The sequence below is a fragment of the Heterocephalus glaber genome, unplaced genomic scaffold (assembly GCF_053883595.1).
Source record: "Heterocephalus glaber isolate CG9 unplaced genomic scaffold, H.glaber_assembly_v1.0 deba00000546, whole genome shotgun sequence".
Taxonomy (NCBI): Eukaryota; Metazoa; Chordata; class Mammalia; order Rodentia; family Bathyergidae; genus Heterocephalus; species Heterocephalus glaber.
Genome location: NW_028258147.1, coordinates 4,553,892 through 4,570,112, shown reverse-complemented (window position 1 = coordinate 4,570,112; position 16,221 = coordinate 4,553,892). Strand labels below are relative to the sequence as shown.

Genomic DNA, 16,221 nt, shown 5'->3' with positions numbered 1-16,221 from the left:
AAAGGAGATAGATCCTATTGGCCAAGACACAGCCTGACCTCAAACTTTCCTAGTTTAGCTGAGAGTCTAGCTGAGAGACAAAACTAAGAGAGGCACATCCTTCCAGCTTTGTTTCATGTAGGCATTTTTCTCTGAGATGATTGCTTCAGAAAGCAATCTAGCCCCCTTCCCAGGGGGGTGAGATATGGATCTTGATTGGTTTCATTCTCACTGTAGGTCTAAGAAAGGTCACATGACAGTCTTGGCCAATGAGATATGAGAGTAATGATGGGGTAATTTCTGCAAAAAAGATTTCCAAGCTGGGCGTGGTGGCACCTGCTTGCAATCCCAGCACTTGGGAGGCTGAGGCAGGAGGATCGTTATGAGTTTAAGGCCAGCCTGGGCTACATAGAGAGTTCAGTGTTATCCTGAACTACATAGCAAGACCCTGTGTCAAAAAAGGAAAACGATTTCCAACTGATATAAAGAGAATCATGGGAGGAAATGGTCCTTTTTCTTCAATTGGGTAGTTTCATAACAACACGAGGTATCTGAAGCTATGGCAGGCAACCTATGACCATGATGAAGAAGACCACCTGATTAAAGATGAGAGTGAACAATGACAGAAAGAACCTGAGATCTTGATGATGTGGTTAAATAGGTATTAAGCAACTTGAAACCACCTAGCCTATCTCCAGAATTCTTGCTATGTAACTTTAAAATTTTATCATTTAATATACATTTGTCTGTTTTTTCTGGGTTTTGTAGCAAATCATCCTATCTGATAAACAGGGGCTTGCTTATAGTAGGTGTGTCTATGGGTTTTGTCTGATTAAATGCTGGGCACTGGGCAGGCAGCCTCTGCTCCTAGAACTGAGCTAACTGAACTATTTGTAATGATCGTGACTGGTCTATCAGAAAAAGAATATAGAATTCCTGGGGCTTCTTAGTTCAGTTCTGATGCAGTTTTACAAGTTGGAATGTGGGTAATAGTCTTGACTTTGGTTGCAACACCAATTAAAGAAGCTCAATCTAGATCACCTACTTGGAACCAGATCCAGGTGAAATTAGGACGTAAGAAAAATTTGTCTTTGTTATACCAAGATGTTGAGGAGTAAATATAATGACAAACTCATCCCAGAGCACTATTCTCTGACCTGTTTTCTATATCTTATCTTGTGGTCAAGAAATGAGTCTATCCCTAAGTAGGGTTGTTTTTATTTAAATTATTTTAAAAGACTATGGAACCAAAATAATGAGTCTCTAACAGTGCAATTCCAGATTTTATTATCTGCAGATGGAGCAATTTTAGAGCAGGGTGATATTCCTAAAATTCCACTGTATTGATAGACATGAATATCCTACTTAAAGACAGTTTCACTCTTGCTTTACTTCACTATGAATTTATTGCCCATTTCAGCTATCATGACCCTTTGCTCACTCTCTGACCTAATGCAAATTTTGGCTAACTGTACGGTCAGTGGACATTTTTATTTTCCCCAATTAAAAGGATCTCAGTTGGACTGGGGATGTATCTCAGTTGTACAGCACTTGCCTAGCATGCATGAAGTCCCAGGTTTGATCCTCAGCACTAGAAAAGAAGAAAAGAAGTGTCCATCCTGGTGAAGAGGAAAGAGGGGCCAAAGAAGCCTACCTGGGTGGGTCTGGCAATGAATAATACCCATCCCTTTTCTGTCTTTCAGAAACGGGAAGAACAAAAATCACTTGGACTCATGCAATCAAGTGGCCCCAACACTGTGGGCTGCCCAGGCAGGTAGAGAAGCTCGCAGATGCAGCAGCCTTCTTCTCAGCCTGCTAATTCAGGGAAAAAAGAAACTGTGGTCTTTTATTTCCTCTGCATTTTCACATCTCCCTTGTGGTCCTGTTGAGAAAGACCTGGGAGAGGGGTCATTGAAGGGGCAGAACTGTTGCCAAGGAGACCAGAGGATGGCAAAAGGGAGACACAGGCTTCTCTGTGCACTCTTAAAGATTCATAGGAGAAGGAAGGATGGGAGGGGATACTCAGGCAAGAGGGTGGGTAATTCCTTTACCACCAGGCAGGTTGCAGACAAGTGGCCTCTGGAGAGTTTCCTACTAAAATATCTACTGAGTTCATCTCAGTGACCTGTCCCCAAAGTGGCATTCTGTTCTTCAGCCTGCATCTACCCTCAGCTCACCTTATTAAGAGCAAATGCTTTTTTTTTTGGTGGTACTGGGCACTGAATCCAGGATTGCTCTACCACTGAAATACATCCCTAGCCTTTTTTTTTTAATTTTAAATTTTGAGGTTGGATATTGTGAATTTGCCTAGGCTGGGCTCAAGCTTTTGATTCTCTTGCTTCAGCCTTCTGAGTAGGTGGGATTACAAACCTGTGACACCTGGCTTAGGAAGTGCATTTTAAAGATGGGGAAACAGGCCTCAGAGAGTGATTAGGCCCTCAAGTGAGAAGCCAAGGTTTGAGCTGCTGGTGGGACTGACTTTGGTGAGATCACAGAGCTTTTGAGAAGGTATTGAGGACTGGTGCCCCAATCCTTAGAGACCAGCCACAGCAGCACCCCTATGTCGACACTCATTTGGGGCAGCATATAGATGGACCTGGTTCTAAGTGCCCTGCAGTGTCCTGTTTGCAGCTCTGATGTTCCTTTGGAGATGGTGCAAGAAGGGGCGGTATCTTAATTACTTTTCTTGTTGCTAGGACAAAATACCCAACACCCAAGGTTAAAGGAGGAGCTTTGTACAAGATTTCAGAGGTTTGAGTCCATAGTCAGCTGGCTCCAAGGCAGAGTGGCATGGCAAAAGGTCAAGGCAGAGGAGAAACTGTCCATGGCAGGACAGGCAGGTGGCAGTAAGTGAAGCAGCAGCAGCAGCAGCAAAACAAACTTCCCTTTCCTTTTTATTCCATCCAGGGTATAAGCCTTTTGCGTGGTGTCACCCATATCCAGGTGGGAGTTCCCATTACTCATACCCAGAACTATGATAAACCAATTAGTGGACTAATCCAGTACCTTAATCCCAGTCTCACACACCCTAGATCCAGCCACCCGTGAAAAGCCTCACCTATGAGCACATGGGGTTTGGGGTGACATTTAGAACAAGCCATAAAAGGTGGTGGTGGTAGTGGTGGTGGTGATGGGGGTAGACTGCTTTCTTTGGAGTGAGCCAGAGAGCCATGATATATCTAAACTCATCTGTGCATTCCCTAAACTCCTGTGGACTTCTTTCCCTGGAGCTAAGGCTAGAATACAGTTCTGCAAAGGCCACCTCTGGGGTTCATGCTTCTTATTTTAGCTGCACAAAACTAAGTCCCCTTGGCTCCCCACATGACAGAGGAGAATGGTAGAGGAGAAACAGTCCATGGCAGGGTAAGCAGGTGGCAGCAAGTGAAGCAGCAGCAGCAAAACAAACCTCCCTTTCCCTTTTATCCCATACAGACTACAAGCATTTTGAGTGGTGCCACCCATACCCAAAATGGTTCTCTCAGTATCCCTAAGGCCTTTGAGGGCTGTGGACTTCCTTCCCTCTCCAATAAACTTCCAGTCGCTGAGAAGCACTATTGTAAAGTGGCATGGTCTTGGATCACACAATCTGGCCCAACATGTTTCAAGGCATATCTGGAATGGGTGGAATGAAATAGTGCTGCCAAACAGAACTCTCTAAAATGATGAAATTGTTACCTCTCTGTACTGTCCAAGACATGGGCACCAGCCACGTGTGGCTATGGTGCATGTGAAATGTGGCCATTGGGATTGAAAAACAGAATTTTAAACTTTTCAAAATTTCATTTTAAAGCTGAGCAGAGTGCTGTATGCATGTAATCCCAGCACTGAGGGCAGTGGTCAGGAGGATTGTAAGTTTGAGTCTAGCCCGGGCAACTTAGGGAGACTGGTTCTCAAATAAATAATTAAGAAAATGGACTAGGGATGCAGCTTAATGATAAGGCCCATGAGTTCAATTCTCAGTATGGGGATTGTGGGTCTCATTTTAATGAACTGACATTTAAATTCAAAGAGCTGCATGTGGCCATTGGCTACCATATTGGACAGAGCAGAGAAAGATAGGCCGCTTAGCCAAAGGCAGTACCTGTGGGTCCCAAGTAATAGGGGAAGAATGTGTCACTCTTCTAAACAGCCCTCCTTAAGAGCAAAACACTGCAAGTAAGATGGTGCTTCTTTGGGGGAAATCGCAAGTCCTCTTCTACCAAATGTCCCTTTCCTGCTAAAAGGTCTTGGCATGTGTGAGACACAAAATCAGAAAAAGGCACAGAAATAAATAATCTACATGTAAGAGTCAGCACAACAAACAGGAAGAGGGGCCCAGGGCTGGGGAAACACACTCAGTAGGCTTGGAGAACAGAGGCCGGACCCCATCATTTCCATTTCAGTCCTGCAGGGACTTGAAGCTGTGGGAAAGACTAAGGCCACAATTAACCCTCAGTGCATACATACTTTCATGCTTTCTGTTCTGGGGAGGCCACAGTTGAAATTTCAACTGTAATAAGGTCTTTCTGTTTTTTCCTAAGTGATAGGTTAAGGTTTAAGTCAGCTTGTTCTAATATCGCAGCACATCAAGGAAAAATGAAGTACCTGCAGCACATCAGTGTTTGGGAGTCCTGGAATCTTGGGAGAGCTCACAGACAACCAACTTTTCATTTTTCCTGAGCTCAAGTCATCTGTGGGATGCTCAGAGATTGTTCCAGAAAGAAAGACTGGGTGAATGGCAGCCGATAGTGAGAGTATGAGGTGTGTAGAGTTGAAAGGGAGGACTGATTGCCAGGGGAGCCAGATAACATGATTGGACTCGCTAGTCCCCACTCTAAACCTGTCCTCCATGTCATACTCCCAGGGTGTAGAACACAGCCTGGCATCTGCTCACTCCCCGGACAGACTTGGCTGAGATCATCTCAGACATCTCCTGGACACCCCTCTCCCTCACTTCACATCAAATTGGTCACCAAGCCTTGTTGATTGATTCTATCCTAGTCATGCCCCCAAATCCCTCATCCTGGCCCCCACCACCTCCATGGAGTGAGGCAACATTCCAGCCAGACTTGACTCATAGAAACTCATAGAAACATACATAATGTGCAGGACCAAGTGTTAAGTGAAAATTTGGGGCTCCTGTCAAAGATTATTGAAATTCTAGACAGTGACAGCAGAGCATTAAATCAAGCATAGTGCCTTTCTAAAACCAGGGTCCTGCTAAGCATGGGGCATATATTGAGGTTTACAGGTGCTACACCTGTGGGCCAGCTGGGGAGGAAAGCTTCCCTAGCCTGTTTGACAGAAGAACAAGAGGAGACATTCCTGTGGCTGTCTCCATCAAGAGCTCCATCTCATTTCTCCACATTTACGAACATAGAACAACTGCATTGTGCTGATGCAAGTTAGGGTTTGTGGATCACCAGAGCTGGTTCCTTTCAAAGGAAAGAGGAAAATAACAGGATGCTTAAAAGCAATTAGTTGAAGCAAGGAAAAGAACAAAGAGAACAACAAGAAAGCTATTATGCAAATGTGTGTGGCCATTCACTGCCACTCTATAGTAAATTCAAAAGTTTCTACCTGTCTAAATAATTAAGTCCCCTTATACTTAACATCAAACCTCAGTACAAGTATTATTATTATTATTATTTTTTTTACCATCAGCACTTTAATAATTAGCCTCTTCCATCTCCTGATCTCATGTGGCTTTAACTGCTACCCTGAATAAGAACATGGCAAAGGAAGGTAAAGGGAGCCAGACTTACAGGAGAGTCAGCGAGATAAAGGCACCTATGATACAGGTTCAATTCAGTTCTGCTCTGTAAGGGTCTTGGGAAAGACGAAGCTGATGGATGTCTTCTTCAAGGTTCCTGTGTAGTGGGATTCAGGGTATACTGGGTGGAGGTGGCTTCAGCCACTCTCCTTGGTCTGGAACCTTGACATTTCCTGTTCTTTTCAGATCCTAGCTAGACATTATGGAACCGGGTGTCCCCAGCCCTTTCAAAGAAGACAGAGAGGGAGGAGAAGGAGGTTGAGGCAGGAGGAAGAAAGTGGAGGCAGAGAAAAGGAAGATAAGGAAGAAGAGGAGGAAAAAGAGGAGAGAGGAGAGGGAGAAGCAACAACCAAAGACCTAATAAACACATTTCAGATAGCATTTGTGCTTGTGGTAAATATATCAAATTCTAATCAAAGTATGTCTTCTTGCTCTTTTATTTAAGGGGCACAGCTTCAATGAAATGACTAAAGTCACAATATTTTTTATCTTTTATTTTCTGACCTCTTTTTGGGGACTTTAAACCACAAAATAGATGGCCCTTACCAATCTGACTTGGCCGAAGTTCGTGGTCCTCTGTGGCCTCATAAAAACTGAGGCACAGTCTGTAAGCTGCCCTCACTGGGAGAACCATCACTAAGGGCTTGGTGTGCAGATGTGAAGATCATTATAGGATCATCTTTTTTTTTAATTTATTAATTTTATTGGTACATTTTAGGTATACAATATGCTGACATTCATTATTTGTGAATTTTTTACCTTTACATAGTATATCTTGGTTCTTATTTTTTTCCCCATTCCCCTGCCCTCTGTTCAACCCCTCCACCCCTTCCTATTTACAAAGACTTCGTTTCCATTTTTTCCTTTTCTCATATTTATTCCTTTCCCTTCTTTCCTTTCCTCTACCCCTCCTACTTTCCTCTACCCCTCCCTTTCCCTTTGCACCTTTTCTTCCTGTTTCACATTATCTATTATACATTTTGATCCTTATTTACACTTTCAGTTTCTCACACCAGAGAAACTATTTGATATTTACACATGTGTGTCCTATTTATTTCACTTAAGAATATGACCTCAATATGCATCCATTTAGCTATAAATGTCTCTAATTTCTCACTCTTCATGGCTCAGTAGTATTCTATTTAATAAAAAAAAAACACGTCTTCTTTATCCAGTCTCCAGTTGATGGGTAATTGAGCTGCTTCCAAGTTTTGGCTGTTATAAAATATGCTGCTATAAACATGTGTGCACATATATTGCTGTGGTATAATTCTTTTGGGAAGATACCCAGCAGGGGAATAGCTGGATCAAATGGGACCTCTAATCCTAGTAGTTTAAGGTATCTCCATATTGATTTCCATAGTGGTTGTACCAGTCTACACTCCCACCAACAGTGGAGAAGGGTTCTTCTTTCCCCACAGCCCTGCCAGCATTTGTTATTGGTAGATTTCATGATAGCAGCCATTCTTTCTGGGGGGAGGTGAATCTCAGCATTGTTTTTATTTGCATCTCTCAAATGACTGGTGATGTTGAACATTTTCTCCTATGTTTATTTGCTGTTTCTACTTCTTTGTCTGAGAAATGTCTGTTCATTTCAGATGTCCATTTTTGGATTGGGTCTTTAAATTTGGGAGGTCTGATTTTTTTTTTTTAGTTCTTTATATATTCTAGATAGCAGACCTTGGAGGAACAGCTGGTAAAATTTTTTTCCCACATTGTGAGTTGTCTCTTTATGCTGTTGGTAGTTTCTCTTGCTGTGCAGAAGCTTTTTAATAAGAAGAGATCTCATTTGTTGCTTCTTTGTGCCAGTTCATGTGCGACTAAGGTTTTGTTCATGAAATCTTTTCGTACGCCAGTGTCTTCAAGAGTTCTACCTAACCTCTCTTCCAGCTGGTTTAGTGTTTCTGTTCTAATATTTAAATCTTTAATGCATTTCAATTTTAGTTTAGTGCATGGTGAGAGATATAGGTGTAGTTTTAATCTTTGGCAAGTTGAAACCCAAGTTTTCCAGCACCATTTATTAAAGAGGCTATCTTTCCTCCAGTGAGGGTGTTTGGCTCCTTTGTCAAAGATGAGGTGGCTGAGTGTGTCTGGAATTGTTTTTGCATCTTCTAATCTAGGATCATCTTTTTTACTGGTTCTGAAAGAATTTCTGAATGAGTAAGTGAAGAGTTTAGATGTATATTGAGAGCCTGGAAGTGAAGATTTGGAGGATTTGCCAGGACATAGATGATTTAAACAGCTTTTGTGTATTAAAGAACTGGATTTTATACTGAAAATAAAATGAACTGGTTTGGTCCAGATTCTGTTACTACTAGCTGTGTGACCTTGGGCACGTCACATAGTGGCAAGTTGTCCCCTGGTGATGCGTAATCTCTTGGAGATAAGAGCTACTGACACATCATGAGTATGTAGGCAGTTGTGTAGAGCAAACACTGTCCCTAAAGCCAAGAATCATTTTTACCACTTGGTGTGGTGGGATAAGGCTGTAATCCCAGCTACTTAGGAGGAAGAGGTGGGAAGATTACTTGAACCTGAAAACTGGAGCCCAGCCTGGGCAAAACAATGAGAGGCAGATAAGTAGAGCCTTGATAAGTAGAGATTAAAAATGCCAGACCCAGTCAGCCTGTCCTTGTCTTGCCTGTCTTCACTATTCTTTTGCTTGGCAGCTACTCTGTAAGGGAGGTAAGGCAAGAATAGGCTGCTCTGGTTTTCAAGGTTTCTTATTTTCCAGCTAGCTCTTATTTTGGGGGAAACATGGTCATTGTTGTCTTCTCCACAGACTTGGGCAGCCCAGAAATATTGTGACTCCCCTGTGCTACCTCACTGCCTCAAAAGAACAGGCTGGTGAGAGAAGGCAGCTAGCCGGAGTCTGCTGCATGGCTTCTGAGGGTTTCTGCTGATTGGGCACGATCTGGAGGTTGGGTGCTTTCACTCAGTCATGACCCTGTGTGCTGAGCGTGTGTGCGCACATGTGGGGCTTGACTTTCTCCATCATTACCCACTGTCCTGGAGAGACTGCTGTTCCTCCTCCAGCGGAGTTAGGCCTGACATCAGGAGAGAGGTGGGCATTGATCTTGGTTCACCTGCAGTTGGTGCTTCTTAGACCTCACTCTTTGTCTACCCTTCTCTCCATAATCACACACCATCCAGTTTTTCTGATCTGGTAAAAAAGGAATAAAAACCCGTAGTTTTACTATTGAGCGTTGCTGTTCTTTGTCATGTCAGCCTGCCTGGTAGATTAATCAGGAAGAAGGGGCTTGATGAGCTGTTAAGAGGTTGATTTGTCACCCCTCTCAAAGAATGCATTTGCTTTCTGTCTAGACAGTGCCATGAGAGCCGTTGTACAGGCACTACTGTGGCACCAAGAGGACCCTGGGCAGAGCTCTGTGGGGAGGCGCTGAAAGCAGACTTGATTGCAGAATTTGGAGTCATCAACTTTGACCTTGGCTCAGGAACAAGGGAGCACCTTGGCTCCTGCTGGGAGATCCTGTTTTCTCTTTCTCCACTCCCTACCTTCTCTGCCCAACTCTGGTTTATCATGCCTGCGTCAGCTCCAGGCCTCTCTGTCCTCAAGATGCTCACTTACCCAGCTGCCTCCCCACTCCCCGGGAACTCTGGGAATAAGCTCCACAGGCTTGATGGTGCCACTGAGAACTGGACGGGGAGTGAACGCCCCCACCCCGCTCAGCCTCAACCCCTTAATGGACCCTAATTACCCTCATCCTGCTTGTGGCTCCTCTCTAGGGCCCAACTGTCCAGGTGATGGATGAGGAGAATGGGAGATGTGGCCAGTTGGGGCTAGAGGGATCCCCCTTCTCTAGTAGGGAGGGGGTGTGATAACTTCAAATCAGCCCCATGGGTTCTTAGGAAAGATGGCCTTGTTGGGCTTGGTGGTGCAGGCCTGTAATCCCAGCACTCTGGGAGGCTGAGGCAGAAGGATCACAAGTTTGAGACTAGCCTGAGGAACTCAGTGAGATCCTATCTCAAAGTACAAAAATCAAAAGAACTGGAGATGTAGCTCAGTGTGAAGACCCTGTGTTCAATCTCCAGTACCAGAAAACAGAAAGGAAGGCCTTATCATACAATGACCTCCTTTTTCTTCAGGTCCCCAGAACTTGAGCCAGGTGAGGGTTAGCTTAAGAGAAATATTATATGGAAGTGGGGCAGGGGAGAATTGACTATAGTTGTATTCTGGTGTGATGTCCAGGGAATACACAGTGAGGGAAGAAGGGAGGGCTGGCAGCCCTGTGAAGGACTCAGGTATGACCATGAGGGCCAAGTGAACATCAAGTCCATGTTGAAGGCTGGCAGTTATCAGAGGTGAGCAGCTACCACTATATCGAGGTTGTGCTGTTAGCCTCAGACTTACTGTATATCTTCATGGATACACCCAGTGGGGCTCAGTAAATGAGCTACAGACAATCCAGAGCTCTGACCCACATCTCGCATGCTCTGATCAAGAGTAGCAGATGATAGCATGGTCATAATTCATTTTTTTTCTGAAGATTAATCAGATAAGGGGAAAGGAACAACAGAGTTCTGCTTTTAAGTCACACATCTACTCAGAACAAAGGACTGGAACCTCCCTTTAATTGGCCATGAATACAGGTCAGTGTGCTCTGGGAATTAACAATCACTCTTATTTTGTGTGGTGGTGAGCTGTACACTGTAAGCTTCTTGCAAACAGCAGACATCTTATTCATCTTTGTCCATTCGATAGTGTCTATTCTGCCCCAGTGAGACAATCAGATCACCATGGGGACAGAGGACAAATAACTTCTGGGCCCTTAACCTGTTATTCATTGAAAACATGATTTGTAATTTCTTGTGAGGCATTTCAGGGTTTTAAAAACTGCTTTTGCTAAAAAAGAAAACAAAACAAAGCAAAAGAAGTGGCTCTTAAGCCTACAAATGCCCAATAGGTAATTAAAACCTTGTCCTTCATTTTGTATTTGTCCCTTTATTACCTTAAAAATTTGAGTCAGATCCTTGCTCAGCTCTGCATATGGGAATGGTAATCATTTGGAAGAGTATCTGTCTAAAAGCTGGCAATGCCGAATTTGATATGCCCTACATTTACATAACCTATTTCATTCCCCCTTCATGACTTAAGTCAGCAAGAAGATAAGAGATTTACAGGGACCTTCAACTACCAACCAGGGCCTAGAGTGCCTAGAACTCTAGTCATTGTCCTAAACCAATGGTCACCTTGGATTTCAGCAGAGCCTCCACAAGACTGAGACTGTTGCAAGCAGAATCATCTCCTAGAGACTGAATTACCCTCACAAGATACTTCAAGGACTTCTTCAGAGTCACCTTGCAAAACTAGAACTGAAATAATGATCCACCAGACCCTTGCCCACCACAACAAACCCATAAAGGTTGGTTTTTTTCCTTTGTTAACAACAGTTCAGTCTGATCTTCTTCATCTGAGTTGTTCTTCTTAAACTGAAATCCTTTCTCATTTTCCCTTACTTTCTAACTCTGCCTAATAAATTAGTCCATGCCTCTCATTGACATTTCCTGAAATGTGTTTTCTATGATGATAAATCAAGAACCTGCCTGGCCAAGTTGAGTTCTCCATCTCTTTTTTAGGGTGACCTTCTTGGACCCAATTTAATGACACCAAAGCTTGACAGATATGGTTCAGTTATTTACACACTCACACACACACACACAGAGGCTCAGTTACACACACACAACAGGGCAAACCAGGGAGTAGAATGGACCCTCTCTTCACAACTGAGAAGTTATTCTCAGCTTTCCATGGAGGGAATGAAGCTTTCCTTCCCCAAGAGGCAAGAGCTTCAGAGGAGCATTGCTACTGTTGTTCCCCCCACCATGCCTTCTCTTGATCCATCTCCCTAACTGCTGAACGTGAAGGAGCTTTAGAAAACAGTGACCTCATGCCTGCTGGGTGGTCTCTTTTAGAGGGGCTAGTTCGGCTGTGAGGTAAGTGCAGGAGCAGGATCTTATTTGCCTATTTTATTTGTCTCTCCCCTCCCCTGTTCCCCTCCCCTTCTATCCCTTCCCTTCCTTACTTCTATCCTATATAGTGATAGGGACTGAACCCAAGGACCTATGCATGGTAACTAAGCAAGCAATCCTCCATTGTGTTACACTCCCAGCACCAAGAATGCCATTTGGTCACACACTTAAGATGTGCACAGCAAAGCACTATGCTCCAAGACACATGGCCAAGGATTGCTTGAGGAAGGCACAGCCCCTGCCAGTATTTGGATAAAGGCCTCAGACATCAGCCCAGACATGCACCAGGTGTGGCCAAGGAGGTTGGCAGGAGTGGTAGGGGCCAGCAGAATCAGGGGATGGAAGTGGTTCAAGATCTCCCGCCCTTTGAAGAGGGCTGAGAACTGGGGAGGTGATGGGAAGAGGAAACTGAGAACAACCACCAAAGAAAAAGATAAGGCTGTGATATCAGGCCAGGGAGGTGATACCAGAACCTCAAATGTGGACAAAGGCTTTCCTGCCCAGGTCAGAAGACCTGCCTCCATAGTGGGCATGAAGGAAGCTCAGGCCCAGCACTAGGAAACAAATACCTTGTATGGTTTATGTCTAGATGTGCCCCCAAGGCCTCATGCACTCATAGGTGGAGCTCTTGGAAAGTGGTTGCATCACAGAGGCACTATAGCTAAATGTGATGTTAGGAGGTAGGGCCTGGTTGGAAGGGGTGGGTCACTGGGAGCATGATGTGGAATAGTCTATCTCCCTCCGTTGCTTGTCTCTCCTTGATTTCTGCTTCTTCTGCCAAGACCCTTTCCACAATGCTTTCCCCTTGGATCTGGCCACCTAAGGACTAAAATTGTGAGCCAAAATAATCTTCTAGTCCTTTAAGTTGTGGGTGTTGGGTATTGTGTCCCAGTGGAAAAAATGACTATGACACTTGTGAACACCAACCCTGTACTTACTGCATTTTAAGTTTTACAACAACCCTTTATGATAAGTATTATCTTTATTTTTCACAAAAGTAAAAGAAGACTAATGAATACAAAGATTGAGAGACTGGCCCATCACATCTGTATTAGTCAGCTTTGTGTCACTATAATGAAGTACCTGGGACAGGATACTTATGAAGGAAAGGGATGTTTATTTAGCTGCTCATAGTTCTAGCCTGAGATCAGTTAACCCCATTTCTTTGGTCTCCCTGCTTTTGGCCTGGTGAGGGATTGGATGGCAATGGCAGGGAGTATGTGTGGGAGAAAACCCATGATAAACTAGGAAGCAGACAGAGGCTCTAAGAGCCTGCGGTTTCACATCTTCCTCTTGAGAGCCTGCCCCCAATAGCTTAAGGCCCTCCCACTCGGTTCCGCTTCTTAAAGGTCCATAGCATCTCCCGATAGTGTCACCCTGGTGACTGGGGCTTTAACACATGAACTCCCGGGGATACTATTCATATTCAAACCATAGAGATGTCATTGATAAATGACAGCTGGATTCAGAACCATGAACATCTTCCTCCACAGTCCTCCTGGCCCCAGGGGTGGAGAATCCTGGAAGGCAGTTTAGTGGAGTGGTCCAGATCACATAGTCTAGAACTGCATAACTGGTTTCAATTCTTGGCTCCACTGCCTAGCAGCCTTGTGACCCTGGGTAAGTCACTTTATTTCTCTCTGTCCTTCAATTTCCTTATCTCTAAAGTGGAGATGATAGACTATACATACTGTGAGATTCAGGGATCATAAGCTAAGGGCTTGGAAGCACTGTGAGTACTGGCTGTCTTTATTCTTTAATCTCTACAGAACTTCTAAGGACAAGAAGGATGTAATTCTTTGAACCAATTTGGACCCAACAATGTCTAGACTAGACACTAGTGGGTGACCAAGTTGTCCAGTGAGTCATCTATGTGTAAAGTGCCTCCTCTTTCCCTTTGTTCTCCTTTAATCCAAATCAATTAGCTCAAGGTGCTAAGATGGCAGATGGATCCAGGGATTTCCTGAGCTTCTGCAGGCTGCCCAGACCTGAACTTTCAGGACAAGAGCCTTTCCCTGGAGGTGAACATAATAATCACATTCTAGTGGAGATGGGAGGCCCCAGGGTGTGAACGGAGGCGGTTGATTCTGGTCGCGGGGAGCTATTTCCCTTCTCTACAGGGAGCTGGAAATGATCATGAGTCTGCAAGGGTGGGCTTGAGGGTATCAGAGCAGCATCTCCCTGAGGGAAAGGCCCAGGCTGGGTTTCCTGCTTCCTGCCTGCCAAGCCAAAAAGGAGCAGCTAAGTGTTATTGATCCAGATCCAGGGGGAGTATTTGCTATGAGGTTGCTGGCACCATCCCGTCACTTATCTGGTATCATTATTCAGTGGTGGGGATGGGGAGTGGAGAAGGGCTAGTATCCTGCCACCAAATGAGTGTGGTGTTGCAGGGGGAGAGTGCTGTGTGAACTGGGAGAGCCACACAGTGTGGAAGAGGCAAGGATGATCAGCTCTCATCCGGGTGGATTGTACTAGGGGGAATTCTGCCTTCTGGGAAGCTCCACTTTCTTAGGCCCTGCAAGCTCCCACCTTCGGCTGGAGAAGAGAGAATGAATCCTTGGGTGGTACCAGAACTGACTGCCCTCTTCTGGTCTTTTCATATGCCTCAATTTCCTCAGATGCCCACTGACATAACAGATCTCACTCATTTTTAATGATGTATTGCCAAGTGAATAGGCTTTACAGTTAGAAATGCTAATTAAGTCCCAAGGTCCTGGAGTGGATCAGAATAATTCACTAAACAAAGTCTGAGACAGGTGGATTTGGTCACTTTCTAACCCTGTGGTTGACCTGCCTGGACTAGAGTTGTCCAATTAGGTAGTGCTTTGAGACAGGTAACATATCAGACAAATATCAGCTATCACTGGCACAGGCTTATTATTGTTGCTATCATCTTTCCAAAAATACGTGTCCAGAAACATACTGTAACCTTAACAATCACTATGAGAAATGATGCATCCTAGGACATGAGCAGAACTGTTCAGAACAGCAATATTTGGAAAAAACTCTCGAGTCCATGGAGAGGAAAATGGGTAAATAAATTATGGTCTCTTCACTGAGTAGAATATTTTATGGCAAGGGAAACAGAGAGGAATGTACTACACATGGTAACATGGGTTCCACTTGAAGTACAATGAGTGGGAAAAAGCAGGTATATAGAAGGCTCACAGTAAATCTCAAAATTAAAACTACAAAATAATCAACATAGGCCTATATTTATAGGTGATACTGCCTGGAAATAAAGCAAAGAGCAAAAGGTTTAGTATGATGATCACTGTGGGCAGAGGTGACAGGTGAGGGAGTGGTCCAGGCTGGGTGAAGAACACACAGATATATTATCTATATTATTCTAGGTTTTTGAGTTTGATGGTGAGTAAAAATGAAGGAATGTATGAACGAAGGAGCAAACAAGGTGACTATCTATGGAAAGATGTTGAAAGTGGGCCACAACCAGGAATTCAGATTAATCCATTGTTGAGTACCTGGAGTCCAAAATACATTTTTTTTTCTCTTTTGTAGCTATTTAGCATTGGATCCTCAAGTTGGTACTCTTGGAGCACAATAACTTTTCTCCATGAGATTGAGGATGTCTCTCTAGAACACACTGTACTCAGAAATAAGCTTGCCATACATCCTGTTGGGAAGAGGTGGGTTCCAGTCTCTTACAGCTTGTTGTGGAGATGCCAAAGGAGGATGTGTATACATATAAAGTATATACATTCATCCTGCCATATTTATAGACTCTGCATCCATGGATTCAACCAACCACTAGTCAGAAATATTTAAAAAATTGCATTTGTAATGAACATGTACAAACGTTTTTGTTGTCATTATTCTCTAAACAATAAAGTGTAGCAACTATTTATATGAGGAATTTGAGCACCCACAGATTTTTATCATCTGCAGGGGGGCCTGAAACCAAACCTTTGGTGGAACCCAAGGAATAACTATTATGTCCTCGGGAAGAATTTATAACTGGCACCAAACTAGGTTCAATAATGCTTCTGTAAATATTTGTATACATGTCTTTTAGAGTCTATTTGTAGATTTTCTTTACATATATCTAGTGGAATTGCTGGATCATACAGTATATATATGTTTAACATGCCTAGAGAATGCCAGTTTTCTGAAGTAGTTGAACCAATTTATACTTTTGAGAATTTGAGAGTTCTAGTTTCTCTACATTTTCACCAACAATTAGTATCATCATTTGTTCTAATTTTTATTATTGTGCTGGATGAGGTTGTAACTCACTTTATTTTGTTTTATGGTTTTATTTATTTTTTTTGCATTTCTTTTAAGGTTAATGATCTTGAGTTTTACTTCATGTATTTATTACCTGATTGGGTATTTTCCTTCTTGAAGTACTTGCATCTTTTTCCATTTCCTATCAGATAATTTGTCTTCTTTTAATTGAATTTTGATGTTCTTTATATATTCTGATATCCTGTGTAAGAGTTGTCTAAGAGTCCTTTGAATAAAATATATATGCATACACA

At 43.4% G+C, this 16,221-nt stretch overlaps 1 long non-coding RNA gene across 2 annotated transcripts in view; it reads left to right on the top strand.

The window, feature by feature from the left end:
* The window catches only part of LOC147829597 (uncharacterized), a 43,662-nt gene extending 27,702 nt beyond the window's left edge, over nt 1-15,960 (top strand). Inside the window, exon 3 of one of the 2 annotated variants that reach the window (XR_015448685.1) lies at nt 10,958-15,960. This is a non-coding gene — a long non-coding RNA (uncharacterized LOC147829597). Of the gene's footprint in view, nt 1-10,954 lie in introns of both variants that reach the window. The other variant, XR_015448684.1, reaches the window with a different exon arrangement.
* Nucleotides 15,961-16,221: the final 261 nt, after the last annotated feature.